Here is a 17,626-nt window from a genome sequence, read left to right on the forward strand (position 1 = left end):
GTTCGAAAACTTCCTGGGAGCTCTACCACAGGATAATCTGGATAAGATGAGTCTGCTTACAAATTTTGTCTCACCAAGACTATACGAAACTATATCAGAGTGTACCATTTATGATGAGGCTATCCGTACTTTACAGTCACAGTACGTAAAGCCCACTAATGAAGTGTTTGCACGCCATCGTCTTGCAACTCACCGCCAGCAGGTCGGAGAGTCCTTAGATGAATACCTTCTGACTCTGAAAACGTTAAGTAAAGAGTGTAACTTTGGGGCTGTAACAGCAACTCAACATTGCGAAGAATCCATCAGGGATGCCTTCATTAGCGGCCTGCAGTCACCACTGATCAGACAACGTTTATTAGAGAATAAGACTTTAGATTTAGCTACCACGTTTGATCAGGTGAGATCTCTAGATTCAGCCCAAAGAAATTCAGAATCTTATTGTGTTATTCAACCCTCCCGTTCATTGGGTGCTGCCTCATCCAATCAGAATACCGGTGAAGTGGAACCCACAACTGTAATGGCTGCTACATGAGTTAAATGTTTCTTTTGTGGTTTTTTAAAACACCCACGTGTAAAATGTCCGGCACGAGAGGCTGTGTGTCATAAGCGCCAGAAAAAGGGTCATTTTGCTAAGTGTGCCGTAGTACTTCATCAGTAGCTACTGGTGCTTGTGCAACTTCCTCTGATCAGGCAACGCTAGCGGCTGTGTCTTCTGCCGCTGCCCCAGGGGTGTTATCAAAGGTGGTTGTGAGGGTCACGCTCAATGGAGTGGAATTGGATGGCCTTATGGATAGTGGTAGTTCAGAAAGTTTTATCCATCCCGACCTCGTTAAGTGCCATTCCTTAAGTGTACATCACACCCAAGGCAATGTTTCCATGGCATCTACTTCCTTCACCGCTCAGACATCAGGGTTCTGTCGAGTCAATATCAAAGTAAACGGTCGGTGCTACCAAGATGTGCGTCTGTCCATACTCCCTCAGCTGTGTTCAGATATAGTTTTGGGCCAGGATTTTCAGGGACTGCATGATAGTGTTACGCTGACATATGGAGGTAGTTTGCCTCCTCTTGTTATCTGTGGACTCAGTACACTGTGTGTTGACCCTCCAGAACTGTTTGCCAACTTGACAGCTGATTGTTATCCTGTTGCTGCTCGATCACGCCGGTACTCTCCCGATGATCGTAAATTCATTGAAAAGGAAATTCAAAGGATGTTGAAGGAAGGTATTATAGAGCCCAGTAACTCCTCTTGGCGTGCACAGGTTGTTGTCGTTAAGAACGAAACTCACAAGAAACGCTTAGCCGTGGACTATTCAGAAACTATCAACAAATTTACACTTCTTGACGGGTATCCTCTGCCTCGTATAGATGACACTGTTAACAAGATTGCTCAATACCGTGTTTTTAGTACGATTGACCTCCGTAGTGCGTATCATCAAATCCCCATCAGAAATGAAGATAAGCCATACACCGCGTTTGAGGCCTGTGGACGCCTTTATCAGTTTGCTCGGGTTCCCTTTGGCGTCACCAACGGAGTGGCTTGCTTCCAACGTATCGTGGATTCATTCATCCAAGAAGAAGAACTGGTTGGAACATTTGCTTACTTAGACAACATTACTATTTGCGGCATGACTCAGGAAGAGCATGATGCTAATCTCACGAAATTTCTTGAGGCTGCGAAGAGAAAGAATATAACTTACAATGAAGACAAATGCATCTTTTCAACTAACAGGCTCAGTATTCTCGGATATGTGGTGGAAGGAGGGGAAATGCGCCCGGATCCTGAACGACTCCAACCCTTACAGGATTTGCCTGTGCCTCGGGACATGAAATCGCTCCGACGCATCCTTGGCTTCTTTGCCTATTATTCACAGTGGATATATGACTACTCAAGCAAGATCCGCCCACTGTGTGCCACTACTACATTTCCCATGACAAGGGAAGCAGAAGCGGCTTTCCATTCACTTAAGCAAGACATTGAAGGTTCAGTGGTGAGGGCGATTGACGAATCCATACCCTTCGAAGTTGAGACCGATGCTTCGGATGTAGCAATTGCTGCAGTCCTCACCCAGGCAGGACGTCCGGTAGCCTTCTTTTCCCGAACCCTTCAGGGACCCGAATGTCGTCATGCTTCTATTGAGAAGGAGGCCCAGGCTATTATTGAAACAGTTCGCCACTGGAGACAGTATTTGACAGGCAGACATTTTACTATAAAGACAGATCAACGATCAGTGAGCTATATGTTTGATAAGCAGCATAAAAATAAGATAAAGAATGATAAGTTCATGCGTTGGAGGATGGAATTATCTTGCTATGATTTTGACATTGTGTATCGTCCTGGTCGAGAAAACATTCCCTCTGATACATTCTCCAGGTCTTATTGTGGGATGGCATGCCACGATCGACATTCACTGTTTAACCTCCACGAAGCCTTGTGCCACCCAGGGGTTACCCGCTTATACCATTTTGTGAAATCTAAGAATATGCCATACTCTGTCGAGGATGTCCGGCAGGTTGTTGGATCTTGTAGAATATGCGCAGAATGCAAGCCCAAGTTTCACCAACCAGATAAGACTAGACTCATCAAAGCGACTCAGCCATTTGAGCGTCTCAATATAGATTTCAAGGGGCCTCTTCCGAGTACAGATAAGAATCAGTATTTTCTTAACATTGTGGACGAATATTCACGGTTTCCTTTTGTATTTCCTTGTGCCGACATGACCACTTCCATGGTTATCAAGTGCCTCTGTCAGCTGTTCGCTATTTTCGGAATGCCGGCTTACATTCATTCGGACCGGGGACCCTCCTTCATGAGCAAGGAATTACAAGACTTCCTTGCCAGTAGGGGGATCGCTGGTAGCAGAACTACTAGCTATAATCCTCAAGGGAATGGCCAAGTGGAGAGGTTCAATGGTACCATTTGGAAGGCAATCACAACGGCTCTAAAATCCCGTAATCTACCCATCAAATGCTGGCAGACTGTTCTGCCTGATGCTCTCCACTCAATTCGTTCACTGTTGTCCACAGCAACCAATGCTACCCCTCATGAAAGACTTCTGAACTATTCTCGTCGTTCTTCCTCGGGAGCCTCGGTGCCTACTTGGCTCTGCAATCCTGGGCCAGTCCTGCTGAAGCGTCACGTACGCACGAATAAAACTGATCCCCTTGTGGATGAAGTCGACCTCCTCCTAGCAGGACCCCACTATGCCCATATTCGCTACCCGGATGGCAGGGAAACTACGGTCTCTGTTAGACACTTAGCCCCAATTGGAACCCCATCCAAGAGTGAACCCCAAATTCTACCTCAGGCTTCTGAAGAAAATGTAATTCCCCAGGGTAGTCCCCAAGACGCACCCTGCTCAGAGGGGGGTGATCTCGTTCCTGATATGGTTCCTGCAACTCCACAGCAATCAGATGCTGTGGATAACCCTCCAGTGCCAAGAAGATCCGGTCGCACCATTCGTCCTCCTATTAGACTAGATTTATAGAGATATATTTCTCGGAAGGGGGTGAATGTTGTGATAATGAAGTTCCGTACTGTGATTGGCGGCAACGGAGATTGGGCGGATGTGGCAGCACTGTGTATGGGGGTCGGTGGCTGGTGATGACTCGGTGGCTGGTGATGACTCGTATGCCGCGTGCTCCGTGGAGGGTCGTGCTGGAACAGTAATGGTATGTAGTATACTGTATTAGGAATGGTGTACTCTGAGGAATGTAATTGGGATTAGAGTATGGAGTTTGCCTTCAGTATTATGTGTACAAGTTATTGTATTTTGTTATTCTTACCCTATGTATATTTATGTTGTTGTAGATATGCGTATGGGTTTTGTGAGAATAAAGCCAATCGTAAAGGTCTATTGTTGATTACTACAACAATATAATATATCCTTGACAGCCAATTGTGGATACATTTCAAAAGGCTTGATGTTGTCATTACCCAGATCTTTCATAATTATTCGATGTTCCATCTTCTTCGTGGTGTCATGTGCCGCCATCTTGATTTACAGCATTTATTCGTGCAACACGTGGTTAGGGGTAGTGGTTAACAACACGAAAGCAAAAATGCCCACACTGTGGTCACCACCTGCACACACAAATTCGATTACTCACAATTAATTTTTTTGGGGTCCCTCATCGTGAGTAACACTCGATCCAAACAAAGCCAATGGAAATCTGACGCAACAAAACGGGGAAGTGTATAAACAGCAGAGACCTACAGGCCTGATGTGTTCGGCCCACCAGAAAACCAAGATGGTGGCCATTATATTTTGGCTGGTGCCATGGTGTGTGGAGTCAAGTGACAAATGTGGATGGTGTCTGGCAGCTGTCCGACCAATGGGTGCACATTTCAAATATCGATCCCCAACAGGAACCCCAACAGCAACAGCAACAGCAACTGCAACTATCGGGAATGCCTCTTCAAGGCGGTTGAAAACCCTGAACGCAAGTGTGGGACCAAATCCTCCCTATTCTTCCCTGCTGCCAGGATTCATCAGGGCAGCACGGTCATGGTCAGAATACTGATCGTTCCCCCATGGATTGTGTGTCTCTGTCTCTGTCTCTGTCTCTGTCTCTGTCTCTGTCTCTGTCTCTGTCTCTGTCTCTCTCTCTGTCTCTCTCTCTCTCTCTCTCTCTCTCTCTCTCTCCTTTACCCCCTCTCTCTCTCTCTCCCTCTCTCTCTCTCTCTCTTTCCTCCCCCTCTCTCTTTCCTCCCCCTCTCTCTCCTCCCTCCCTTTTTATCTCCTCCCCCTCTCCTCCCTCCTCTCTTCTCTCTCACCTCTCTCTCCTCTCCCCTCTCTTCTCTCTCACCTCTCTCTCCTCCCCCTCTCTCTGCTCTCACTCCTCTCTCTCTTTCTCCCCCCTCTCTCCCCCCTCTCTCTCCTCCCCCTCTCTCTCTCCTCCCCCCTCTCTCTCTTCCCCCTCTCTCTCTTCCCCCTCTCTCTCTTCCCCCTCTCTCGTCTCCTCTCTCTCGTCTCTCTCCTCTCTCTCCCCCTCTCTATAACCCTGCTATGGCCCTGACTTTGTGAAGGTGGGGGTACACCATCCTGGATGTGGGTCATCTATAGGTCACTGCTCGGAGATTGATCGGCTGTCTCTGTGCTGCGGACTTGTTCGAGAGAACTGTCCGGACCTATACTACTACTACTACGACTACTACTACTATGACAACAACAACAACAACAACAACAACAACAACAACAACAACAACAACGCGAAGCTCTTGTAAGACTAGCTACATGTCGCAGGTAAAAAGATAAATGCCCTCAAATAAATATCAATCCAAGTACACATATCTATGTACATGTTCGGCTCACTACCACCCTTTACACCGATCGTTGCAATTAACCGTGGATAAAACAAAGGATTTAACTACTTTTGAGAGAATTCGTTTTATTTTGTCAGGCTACCAGCTGGATTCCATCCATATTTTACAATGTTGTGACTAATAATTATCTAAACCACGACTTCAGATCATCCTGCACCCACTTGCTGATCCTCATCCTGAAAATGATGAAATTGTGCAAAATGGCTCTTTCAGAGGGGAATGCCATTTTGAATGTGTTCACCTCGATCAAACCGTTTCAAATTCATTTCATGCAGAATACAAACGAAATGGAGATGGCCATTTTACCAAATACAGATTCAAATGCAAAATCCTTCGGTATACGCAGAGCGCACACACGTTACATGTGTGTGTGTGTGTGTAGGTGCATGGGTGTGCTTCATGATGCGAAGGATCAACAGGTTCAAATGCTACATATACTGTACTGATTTGACGACCGTCTAGATATGACTTTCCTTTTAATTCACAGAATACATCAAGGTCTTCAAACGTCATTGTCGTACATAGACATTTCATACATGTACAAGCTCTTCCATGGGCCTTAGACATTGTGGACAACAAACACCGTTACACAGAATACTGCACAAAGATGTCTCAAAAATCAATCTTTGCAGCAGCGCCACCACAAAGAGAGCAGACAATGCTGCACGGGGATCAGGCCTATAAGAGGCCTCTGCCTGAGAGATGCTAGGCCCCATTCTTTCATTCTCCTGAATACTCGTTCAGTTGACGGATTAGAAAGATATTCTGCCTTGGAGTAAAATACTCGAGGAGGTTCACGTCCAGTGTCGAATAGGCTATGATCAATACGCACGTACATCGTCCGATCAAGAGAGGTCCATCTTGGTTTCATCAGTTTCTTATTACCTGTCACCGAATGTGGAAGGGGGTTTTCACTCCTGTCTGTCTGTTTGTTTGTTTGATCTTGACATGTTATTCGCTCCTGTTTGTTACTTGGCGAAAAAACAATTTTTGCTAACTATCTTGGTCTGAAGCGCTTTCCTGTCTATCTGAGGGTGGTCGCGAGATTACCATTATTCTCAGGTTTTCCGTCTGTCTGTATGTTTGTATGTAATGGACAGCTCTGGAGGCCAGAGGAATAAACCAATTTTGATGAAACATGACAGGGAGGTTCATACCAGGATCTAGTTGTATGCTTTTGAGCACCGTTGCTATGGACGCCACCATTGCCTAGCAACGGGACTTTGAAATTTTGAAAAAATGTGAAAAACAATTTTTTCGAAAATCAAAAAAATTTTTTTGCATTTTTACATTTTTTAACTGATTTCCAACCCCCCCCAAAAAAAATTGTTACCCCCCCAAAAAAGAATTTTTTTTGCATTTCTACATGTTTTAAGTGATTTCCAACCCCCCCCAAAAAAAAAATTATTAGAGAAAAAAAATTTTTGCAACTTTTTTTTCAAAAAAATTTCGAATTTTTTTTTTGCATATTTACATATTTTAAGTGATTTCCAACCCCCCCCCCCCAATGTTGGAGAAAAGAACTATAACTGTCAGCACTGTTGACATCATATTTAATGAATAAGATATAAGGTTCACTTGAGTGACCCAGCAGTTTTGGCGGCGGAGGTTTTGAACTCTCCCGAGTGCTCTCCCTCTAGTTTTTCAAGTGATTCTTCACCGTTGAGAGATGGGGCCAAAAACGATATGCAGCATCTATATTAATATTTTGGCACGCCCCTTTCTTTGTTCCACCATCAGATTTTTGTTACTGCATGAAATGAAACAAGATTTGGCACATATACTAATGATATTATTGTCTTCCTTAAGAGGCCCCTCAAAATTCGTTTTGATGCATTTTCATAAACTCCAACGGATTCCATTCAAATTCGGTACGATTATGGCTTTTGGTCCAACTTAGGTCATTGGCTATAAATTTTTTCCATAACACTTCCAATATTCGAAAAAAATCGATAAATCGATATCCCTTATGGGATTTTCTATTCAAATCCACTCAAGTTTAAGGCCTACGGGGGATGCAAATTTCCACTTTGCCCTGGGCGCTGTTTATCTCCGCTACGCCAAGCTGTTAGGGTTAGGGTTTGTGTTAGGGTTAGGGTTAGCTACCCTAACACTAACCCTAACCCTAACAGCTAACCCTAACCCTAACAGCTAACCCTAACCTTAACCCTAACCCTAACAGCTAACCCTAACCCTAACCGCTAACCCTAACCGCTAACCCTAACTGCAACCCTAACCCTAACCGCTAACCCTAACCCTAACCGCTAACCGCTATTCAAGAAATTTGCAAAAAAGCCCAGGCAACACCGGACTTTATTGCTAGCCCGAGCAACGCCAGGCATTACTACGAGTAATAAATATCTCAAAAGGTTATGGATGGATTCCGCAGAAACTTTGTGGACCGGTTGAGTGTGTGAAAAGGACAAATTGTTTCAGTTTTGGTGAAGATTCGAATCAGGATCCGGATACCAGAATATTTTAAGTCATTCTTCACCATTGAGAGATGGGATCAAAAATTATGTTTTGCATGATATCTCGAAAAGTTGTGGACGACTTGTGACAAAACGAGGTGGAAGAGTTGGTTTGGCGACAAGAACAAGGCGATTCGGTTTTGGTTTAGGTCCGAATTCAGATCCGACCTATCGGTGGGAAACAAAATGTAAACTGTTCAGCCTGACGGAGGTCTGCACTCCACTGAGTGCTGTTCCGATTCGCAAAGTGTCACTCGACGAATGATTTTTCATTTGACTGTCCACTCCTCTTTAACCGCATCCAGGTCACAATTTCAAACCGATTTTCACAAAACTTCACCAAATAGTGGGGTTGATGGTCCAACAGAATCCTATTTATTTTTCAGGTCAAAAGGTCATCACAGGCCAAAGGTAAACAACTTTTTCATATTTATAAAACCCTCAATTTTCATCTGATTTGCTTGAAATTTGAAGAGCATTTGCATATCCAGTCACTGAATTCAACCAACTATTATTTTTGAGGTCAACGTAGGCCAAAAGGTCAACGTAGGCCAAAAGGTCAACATAGGCCAAAAGGTCAACATATTTCAGATTTCTAAAATTGTCAATTTTCATCTGATTGACTTTGAATTTGAAGAGGATTTACAAATGAGGTCATTGAATTCAACCACCTATTATTTTTGAGGTCGACATCAGCCAAAAGGTCAACATAGGCGCAAGCTCAACAGCTTACGTGGTATTTCTAAAATCCTCAATTTTCATCCGATTAACTTGAAATTTGAAGAGGATTTGCATATCAGCTCACTAAATACAACCATCAATTCTTTTTGAGGTCAGCATATGCCAAAATGTCAACGTAGGCCAAAGGTCAACAACTTAGGTGCAATTTCTAAAGTCCTCAATTTTCATCCGATTGACTTGAAATTTGAACAGGATTTGCATATTAGGTCAATGAAAATCAACCACCTATTATTTTGAGGTTAAAATGTCAACATTGGCCTAATTTCAAAAACTGAGAGACAGGACCAAAAACTATATATACTGTATCATGGTATCTCCCAAAGTTGAAGACGAATTTTGACGAAAGTAGGTGGATGAGTTGGTTAAGTGAAAACAAACGGATTCAATTTTGGTTCAGATACAGCCCATCAGTGCAATACAAAAACGTGAACTGTTCAGCCTGGTGGAGGTATGTGCTCTACCGAGTGTCATTCTACTTTGTTCTGTTTTGCCAAGTGTCACTCTTTGAGTGATTTTTCATTTGTTTGTATGTTTCTTTGTGTGCAGGATATCTCAAAATGTTATGGATGGATTTGGATGAAATTTGGTGGGAAGGTTGGATATGTGACATGGATGAACTGATTAGATTTTGGTGAAGATCCGAATCCCGATACTACAGGGTGCCCCACAGAAAACCAGGAAATTTGAGATTTTGAGATTTATTTTGCTGTAATTTTACCATATCAATAAACTAACATTAATTTTCTAACCGTTTTTTTTATTTCAGAATGATCAGATTTTATTTTTACACTACATCTACGTTTGCTTTTGTTTTGTTTGAAAATAAAGTGTATCTTTGTTTTACATGACATCTAAGTTTGTTTTGTTTTGTTTTAAATAAACTGTACCAAATTTCCTGGTTTTCTGTGGGGCACCCTGTAGAAGTTTTTTAAAGTGATTCTTCACCATTGCGAGATGGGACCAAAAACGATACATAGCATGATATTTCAAAAAAGTATTGTGTCTGATCAGGTATTGCATGGTGGAGGTATGCTCTGTACCGAGTGCCCTTCTATTATACATCTGTTATAGGCTGTGCGGTCACCGAAAGATCTTTGTGAGTCAGAATCGATCGTGGAAAAGAAATGTTCACATTGTGAGAGAGAAAGCAGAAATCCCACTATTTAGTTGTACAATTATTATGTACATGTACATGGAATATACCGCAGTGAGCTCTGAAATGGGATGAAGCTGAGTCGATGGATCTCTCACTTTCCCATCACACAGGTCGGTGATCGTTCTGTCTTCTATTGCCTCCTTTCTGATATGGAAACCTCTGCTCATTCCATGTTCTGTCCCCCCACCCCTCCTCCCCCCCATAGGTTTCTACAGGGCGCCTGGTGTCTGCCAGTAAACTATTTTGGGGGAAGTTCCGAAAATCCAGACTCACTGCTCACCTCCATTAATTCGTTCATTTTTAATTCCCACCTGTGGAGCCAACTTCCTGATAGTTTGTACCTGTATCCATCTTGTTCACCTCCTGTATCTTCCCCGAGTCCTCATTCTTCACCACATCCCTTATTTCTCCAAGTATCCCTCTACTTTGTCCTTCAAACCTCCTGTTGATGTATCCTCCCCTTTCTTTGTACTGTTATCTTTATTCTGTTACGTCCTGGTTACCCTTGCTCTCCACGAGCCTCGACATTGCATACTAAAATAAATAATTGTGTCATCCTACCTTGTACCTGCCTTTCGCTGTAGGAGTAGTTGACAAATCGAAGATCTTATGCTGGTTATTTTGTCATTAGAAGACGAATGCCAGAAGGTTATGTTGGCCTGACTGATGTCCTTGTCTGAGGTCTGGTTTCCCTCATTATGCATACGACATTTGAGCCTGGGGAGTAACTGCTGAAACCTATCCGTCCAGGTTCTTCCCGACATCTTTGCTCTTTGTTCCTTTCACACTTCTTTCTGCTTTCTCACATTTCTCTTTATTAACCTCCGCCATCGAAGATCGGAGGTTACTGTTTTAACCCCTTTCTGTTTGTTTGTTTGTGAACAGTATTACAGAAAAACTCCTCGACGGATTTCGACGAAACTTGGTGGGGGGATTAGGTATGGTCCAAGGATCATGCCATTAGATTTTGGACTTGGTCCAAAATCCAATATGGCCGCAATGGCGATCATTTGAAAAAAGATTTTAATTTTTTTTTTTTTGCATTTCTACATGTTTTAAGTGATTTCCAACCCCCCCCCCAAAAAAAAAAATTGTTAGAGAAAAAAAAATTTGCAGCTTTTTTTCAACAAAATTTCGATTATTTTTTTTTTTTTTTGGCATTTCTACATGTTATAAGTGATTTCCAACAAAAAAAACATGCCAAAATTATAATTTTGGCTGATTTTGGAAATTCAGGTGGATATACCCACGTAAAATCTATTTCTGTCTCAAGGAATCTAGTTATGACAATGAATTGAGTTTGTAAAAGTTAAAAGTAAAAGGGAAAGTTGCAAACTATAACTCTGTGAGCACTGTTGACGTCAAATTGAATGAATAGGATATCAGGTTCACTTGAGTGACCGAGCAGTATTGGCGGCGGAGGTTTTGCACTCTACCGAGTGCTCCCCCTCGAGTTAGCCTCCGCCATCGAAGATGGACGGAGGTTGCTGTTTTCACCCCTGTTTGTTTGTTTGTTTGTTTGTGAACAGTATTACGGAAAAACTCCTCCACGGATTTCGACGAAACTTGGTGGGGGGATTAGGTATGGTCCAAGGATCATGCCATCAGATTTTGGACTTGCTCCAAAGTCCAATATGGCCGCTATGGCGGCCATTTTGAAAAAAGATTTGAATTTTTGTTTTTGCATTTCTACATGTTTTAAGTGATTTCCAACCAAAAAAAAATATTAATTTGTTAGAGAAAAAAAAATTTTTACAACTTGTTTTCAAAATAATTTCGATTTTATTTGAAAAATATTTGAATTTTTTTTGCATTTCTACATGTTTTAAGTGATTTCCAACCCCCCCAAAAAATTTGTTAGAGAAAAAACAAACAAATTTTGTACCTTTTTTTTTCAAAAAAATTTCGATTTTATTTTTTGGGCATTTCTACATGCGCGTCGATCTAGTTTAGTTTATTCAATCGTGGTTCAGTAGAGTCTGATCCTTTTTGACCTACAATGAATAGGATATCAGGTTCACTAAAGTGACCCAGTAGTATTTGCGGCGGAGGTTTTTCACTCCACCGAGTGCTCCCCCTCTTGTTCATTGTAATTCGAGCTTTTTCTTTATTTATTTATCTCTCTCAGGAGAAGTGAATTCTTGCAGAAAATTTTCTGCAAGGCTCACTTGGCTGCGCCTGTTTGGGTTTGAAGGTAGTAGAATAGCGGCTGAATCGTGAATCCTATCCTCCTGATGACTCCATCTTTTAATTTTGCTTATTCGGGTTCCTTTTGATGACTTCCATGTAGTATTTGGTCTTCCAGTTGATTCAGTCAAACAGGTTGAAGTTCTCTATAACGTCTGCATTAGTTGATTGACATCTTCCATGGAATACACAATAACGTGTCCGAATGTGCATTGGCTTCTTCTTATAGAGCATACAATACATCCTGACCCTGTAATTAGTTCAACATTTGTAAAACGGTTCATTCGACCAGGGATAAAACGAGTTAAAAAATTGTAAAAAGCTTATATGCGAGGCTCTCCTTCAAACATCCTCGCAAATAACCATATATTGCAGGTTTTTTATCATAAATGCTTCCCATTGCTTGATAAATGAGAGGTTATTCGTGATTTGGCATTGGTGATAAGTGCATGAGTAAGGGATTTTGCTCATGCTAGTCATCCATTCAATGCCTGCAAACGATTGGTTTCAGACACAAATATAATGGGTTATTGTGCAGTCCCAGCAGTTCAAATCCAGTCGTGTCTGAAAGGATGCCAAGCTTGCGTTCGTGTGCATGAAAAAACACTCGCTTCCCTGCACAAATTGAATCCTTTAACAGATGCTCCATGCACTATATTGCTGGAACATGAAGTGCAGCACCTGGTTTGAGGAATTGCATGCACATTAGGTTTGAAGGACCACACAAAGGACAGAATGAAATCAAATGATTTCATGATTAAGATTACAAAGATTTAGGAAGCAACTTTTTCCATATAAACCACAGATGAGCATTTTAAACGTCAATGAGTAATGCACTTTCACTTTCTCATTGTAGATAATAAATAAATTATCCAATCACCGATACACCAATAATGTGTAATAAGTATATAACCAGGAAGGAATGCTGTTCATTATTTACCTCAATCTATACTATCACTACATTAACACCTATTTTAAAATCTTTGCTCAATTAATATACGAGGAGATATGTCAGAGTAGATTTTACATTTCTCAATGTTTACAATTATTTCTCAATTTCGAAAATTACGCCCTGACTGTCGACAGTACTGTACTTAAGTTTTCTCAATGTATACGAGTTAATAATTAATAGTATACATATCTCTTTGCATAATATTTTATTCTTTCTCAGGACATATATATCTATAATATATATATATATATATATATATATATATATATATATATATATATATATATATATATATATATATATATATACATTTATATATGTATGTGTAATGTGTATATATATATATATATATATATATATATATATATATATATATATATACACATTTACATATATATATATATATAAATATATATATATATATATATATATACACATTTACATATATATATATATATATAAATATATATATATATATATATATATATTGTCATGGGGGTGGCCGGGTTCCAGGTTAACCCTCCAACTCAAATTTGTTGGAGGCAGGCGGTTAATACCGACCAACCTCCCAGGACGGCTGAGCAGTTTGTTGTTACTCGGAGGAGGAAACGCTGATCGACAAAGATTTCAATACGTGCTCGAAGGATATGGCAGAGGGCAATAGTGGACGGCGAAGGAGTACTCAGAATGGCAGACAGAAGGAGGATTACGGCAGAGAAGCACTGCACCAGGACAACACAAGGAGGTTTAATCCACGAACCCATGACAATTACACGAATAGTTTCTTCAAAAGAAATACATTTGATGAACATACACAAATGGTTACAAAGACAATAATGGAAAAGGAAATAATACCAATAACAAACTAGAACTACATTGTCCTAACACCATCGCATATTCCCGCGCGCACTGCTTTGTCCCATTAATGCTCGGTGAAATTTTATCTTGCAAAATGGATTGACTATTCTTTTCTATTTGATGTGCTTTATGACCAAAGACTTACTATGTTTACTAAATCAGAAGTCATCGCAAGCATGTCAACATTTCATGAAACATTAATTTAACACTGTCCAGCAATATAGAACTGTGCATCAATTCAATCATAGGAATGAACTGTGTATAATATTAATTATAATTATTCATAATCAATTGGATAAATACAGTAAAACCTGTGACTGTTTGTCACTCATGGGGGCCACAATAGTAAGTTCTTTAGAAAAGAATTTACAATGTACAATGGTAAATACACGTTAAAAAAAGTCAGCCCCCATGACCCCACCCCCTCTGGCCCGGCCCCTAGGGGTCCATATCAAAAATCCGACAGTGTTGTGCACTTCCCCATACATATATCTACTTTGTCCCAAAGTTTCAAGTTCCTATTTCAAACGGTGTAGGAGGAGTTACAGGGTAAGACAGACGGATGTACAGACATACGGACGTACGGACGGATGGACGGACGGACGGACGGCGGAGACAATCACAATATTCCCGCTTTTCTTCGAAAGCGCAGGAATAAAAAATAACTCCTACAGTTGAGGCCTCGCACTTGCAAACAAATACAGACAAAGGGTAACAAAATGAAAAGAGACTCACACTTAAACTCATAAATAACATTGCTGGTTTGTGAGGTGTGAAGCACATCCTTGTTGACTGATGTCAGCAAACGGCGAGAGGTAAAGATTACTCGGGGTTGCACATCCAGAAACGTGTTGGACACAAAATGTTTGATTTGTACTTCAAACTTTCGTGATGATTTCCCTTTCCAGGACATCCTGATATGGACTGGACATTTGTCCGGACCAATCTTCCAATCTTTCGTTATGTTTTGAAACTTGTGTATGTATCTCTTAACTATATACTCAGGATAACCATTCTCACCAAGTATATTCATGATTTTGTCAATTTCAGCAGGAAGATTACAAGGTGAACAAATCCTCTGTGCTCTGTTAACCAGGATATTGATCAAGGCAATTTTGTATCTCGTGGAGCTGTAGGAGTCCCACCGAGTGTACTGCCCTGTGAAAGTCGGCTTCCGGTAGACGGATGTTGTGAAACCAAGGTTTGGATCTATCAACCAACACGTCCAAAAACATGCACAAGTTTCTAAACACGACAAAAGATTGGAAGATGAATGATGATGAAAAGATGAAGTTTCAAAAAAAAAATGAATGACTTTCTTGAAGACATTTATTCGTTTCGGAAAGAAATTAATGATATTTTTCTTGGATGGCAAGAAATTCTCTCACGTCCTTTGATCTTGAATGACCCGAGTCCAAGGTGAGAAATTTATCGCTCAGTGTGTGTGTGTGTGTGTGTGTGTGTGTGTGTGTGTGTGTGTGTGTGTGTGTGTGTGTGTGTGTGTGTGTGTCTTTGGCTCATTATTATTTTTATTATTATTATTATTATTATTATTTTTTTTTCAAATTAAACACCTGTCTGGATGAACCAAACACACAACTTAATCTTCTGGAGGAATCTGACATGACACTCTTCTGGAGGTGAATGTTATAATTATTATTTTATTAATATCATAATATAATGATCTTTATATACCCTAATTGTTGTTCACTCTTTGTGTTGAATAGAATATGTTGATCGAGTTACAAAATCACAAGACATCTGAAGCAGGCGACTGGGAAAGATCGTTCATTCTCGCAACTGAATATTTACCCAAAGAAAAATGTTTTATACTTTCAATCTTGATTAATTATATTTGCTTTGCTTTCAATTATTTAATTCTTAATTATAAAAAAGAATAAAGGAAGTGCAAAGGAGGGGGGGGTAGGTGCACTCCCTCAATGACCCACCACCGCCTCATCCAACCCCCCTCCCCTCCCCGTGTGTGTGTGGGGAAGGGTGAAGGGTGGGATGAGGGGGGTGGTGGGTCAAAGGTGGGGGTGCATGGGGGGTGGAGCTTGTGTGGGTGGGTGGAGCTTGTGTGTGGAGCTTGTGCGGATTGGTGGGGTTTCTGTGGATGGAGTTTGTGTGCATGTGATTTGTGTGGGTGGAGCAACTTTTTTTAATGAAATAAACGTTGTGTGTGGGGAACTAATTAATTAATCACTAATTATGTGGATATGATGGATGTGAATGTGGCTTATGTGGGTGGTGTTTGTGTGTGCGGCGCTTGGGTGGGTGGGGCTTGTGTGGATGCAGCTTTTGTGGATGGGGCTTGTGTGGGTGAGTTTGGCTTATGTGGATGGTGTTTGCATGGGTGGAGCTTGTGTGGTTGGGGCTTGTGTGGATGTGGCTTTTGTGGGTAGGTTTTGTTTGGGTGGGTGGGGCTTGTGTGGATGTGGCTTTTGTGGGTAGGTTTTGTTAGGGTGGGTGGGGCTTGTGTGGGTGGGATTTGCGTGGGTGGGGCTTGTGTGGGTGGGGCTTGTATGGGCATCGTCAAAAGGGGCGGAGTTAAAAAGGGGAGGAGTCAAAAAAATTAGATTTATCTTTGTCTTTTGTAATTCCTGTGAATAAAATGAACCTAAAACTCTTCCCCTTCCAAATCATATACCTTATAAGTCCAAGGAACTGTATCTATTACATCAACGATTTTAAAAAGTTCATTTGTCCATCGCTTAGTATAACCTTTTTCAAAATGAGATTTCCACCTGTATATTCTTACTATATCACCAACTTTGAACTTAGGCTTTCTGACATTAATCTCTAATTCATATTTTAATTTTGTAAATGTTTCTGATGGTTTATTATTCGTTGAGGTGTGAATCGTATCATTATACTTATATACAATGTCCTGAATTAAAGAAAACCATTGTTGAGAACCGAGTTGGGTGAATTTTTTATATAGTCTCTCTTTTAAAGTACGATTGAATCGCTCAATAACAACCACTTTTACTTCATTAAAGGTGCTATATAATGTAATTCTGTTATTCTTAAGATAATTCATAAAAATTTTGTTGTAGAACTCTGTACCCTCATCAGTCCACAATTTTTTTTGGTTTTCTCTTGCTTTTATTAAATATCTGTTGAAAGGCTAACATAAGAGTATTACCTGTTTTGTTTTTTAAAGGGACAACCCATGCATATTTACTCCTCAAATCAATAACGGTTAAAGCATACTTGTACCCCTTATCATTATTGAGTTCAATTAAATCTGCGGACCAGATAGAATCAACTTCCTTGGAATAAACCTTCCTTCAATGAAACTTTGTGATTATTGGTTTATGTAATTCATCAGCTAATTGTTCTTCAGTCTTAATGACATCATTAGAGCGATAATTTTTTTTGAATTTCCAAGCCCAAGTTTCAATTTAGCACTGATCATCTTCTTCACGATGAACCTATCAACTTTTTCTCTCAAGGTTGGATTTTGTATCAGAGACAAATTATACAACATTTCTCTATCGGCTTCATTTTTTTCTTTCAACGTTGTGTTATTTCCATAATCAATATCGTGCCTCATGCACACTTCATCAAACCCATTGAGAGGTTTGCTCCACGGTTTAGGATTGTCAGCCTCATCTAATCTTTTATCCAAGTTTGTGCCTGGACCACAGAAATAATTCCCTGTAGATGTAATTCTCCTGGTATTCCAGTAGTTGTAAATTTACTTCCTGATAAAAACTTTTGTATATCTCCCCCACATTTGTGTTTGGAGATAAATTTACTCTTTTTTGAGCCACACACCGAACATATGCCTTTTTGTATAACACTGTTATTTTTACTTTTAAAATACGAGATGTTTTTCGTATTAGTTTTTTTTTTTACATTTGAGACAATAACTCATTTATTTATGAGAAAAATTCCTACAGAGTGCGAAAACCTTTTTAGTTTCCAACAA

The sequence above is a fragment of the Eptatretus burgeri genome, chromosome 14 (assembly GCF_056783735.1).
Source record: "Eptatretus burgeri isolate ZD-2024b chromosome 14, Ebu_testis_v1, whole genome shotgun sequence".
Taxonomy (NCBI): domain Eukaryota; kingdom Metazoa; phylum Chordata; class Myxini; order Myxiniformes; family Myxinidae; genus Eptatretus; species Eptatretus burgeri.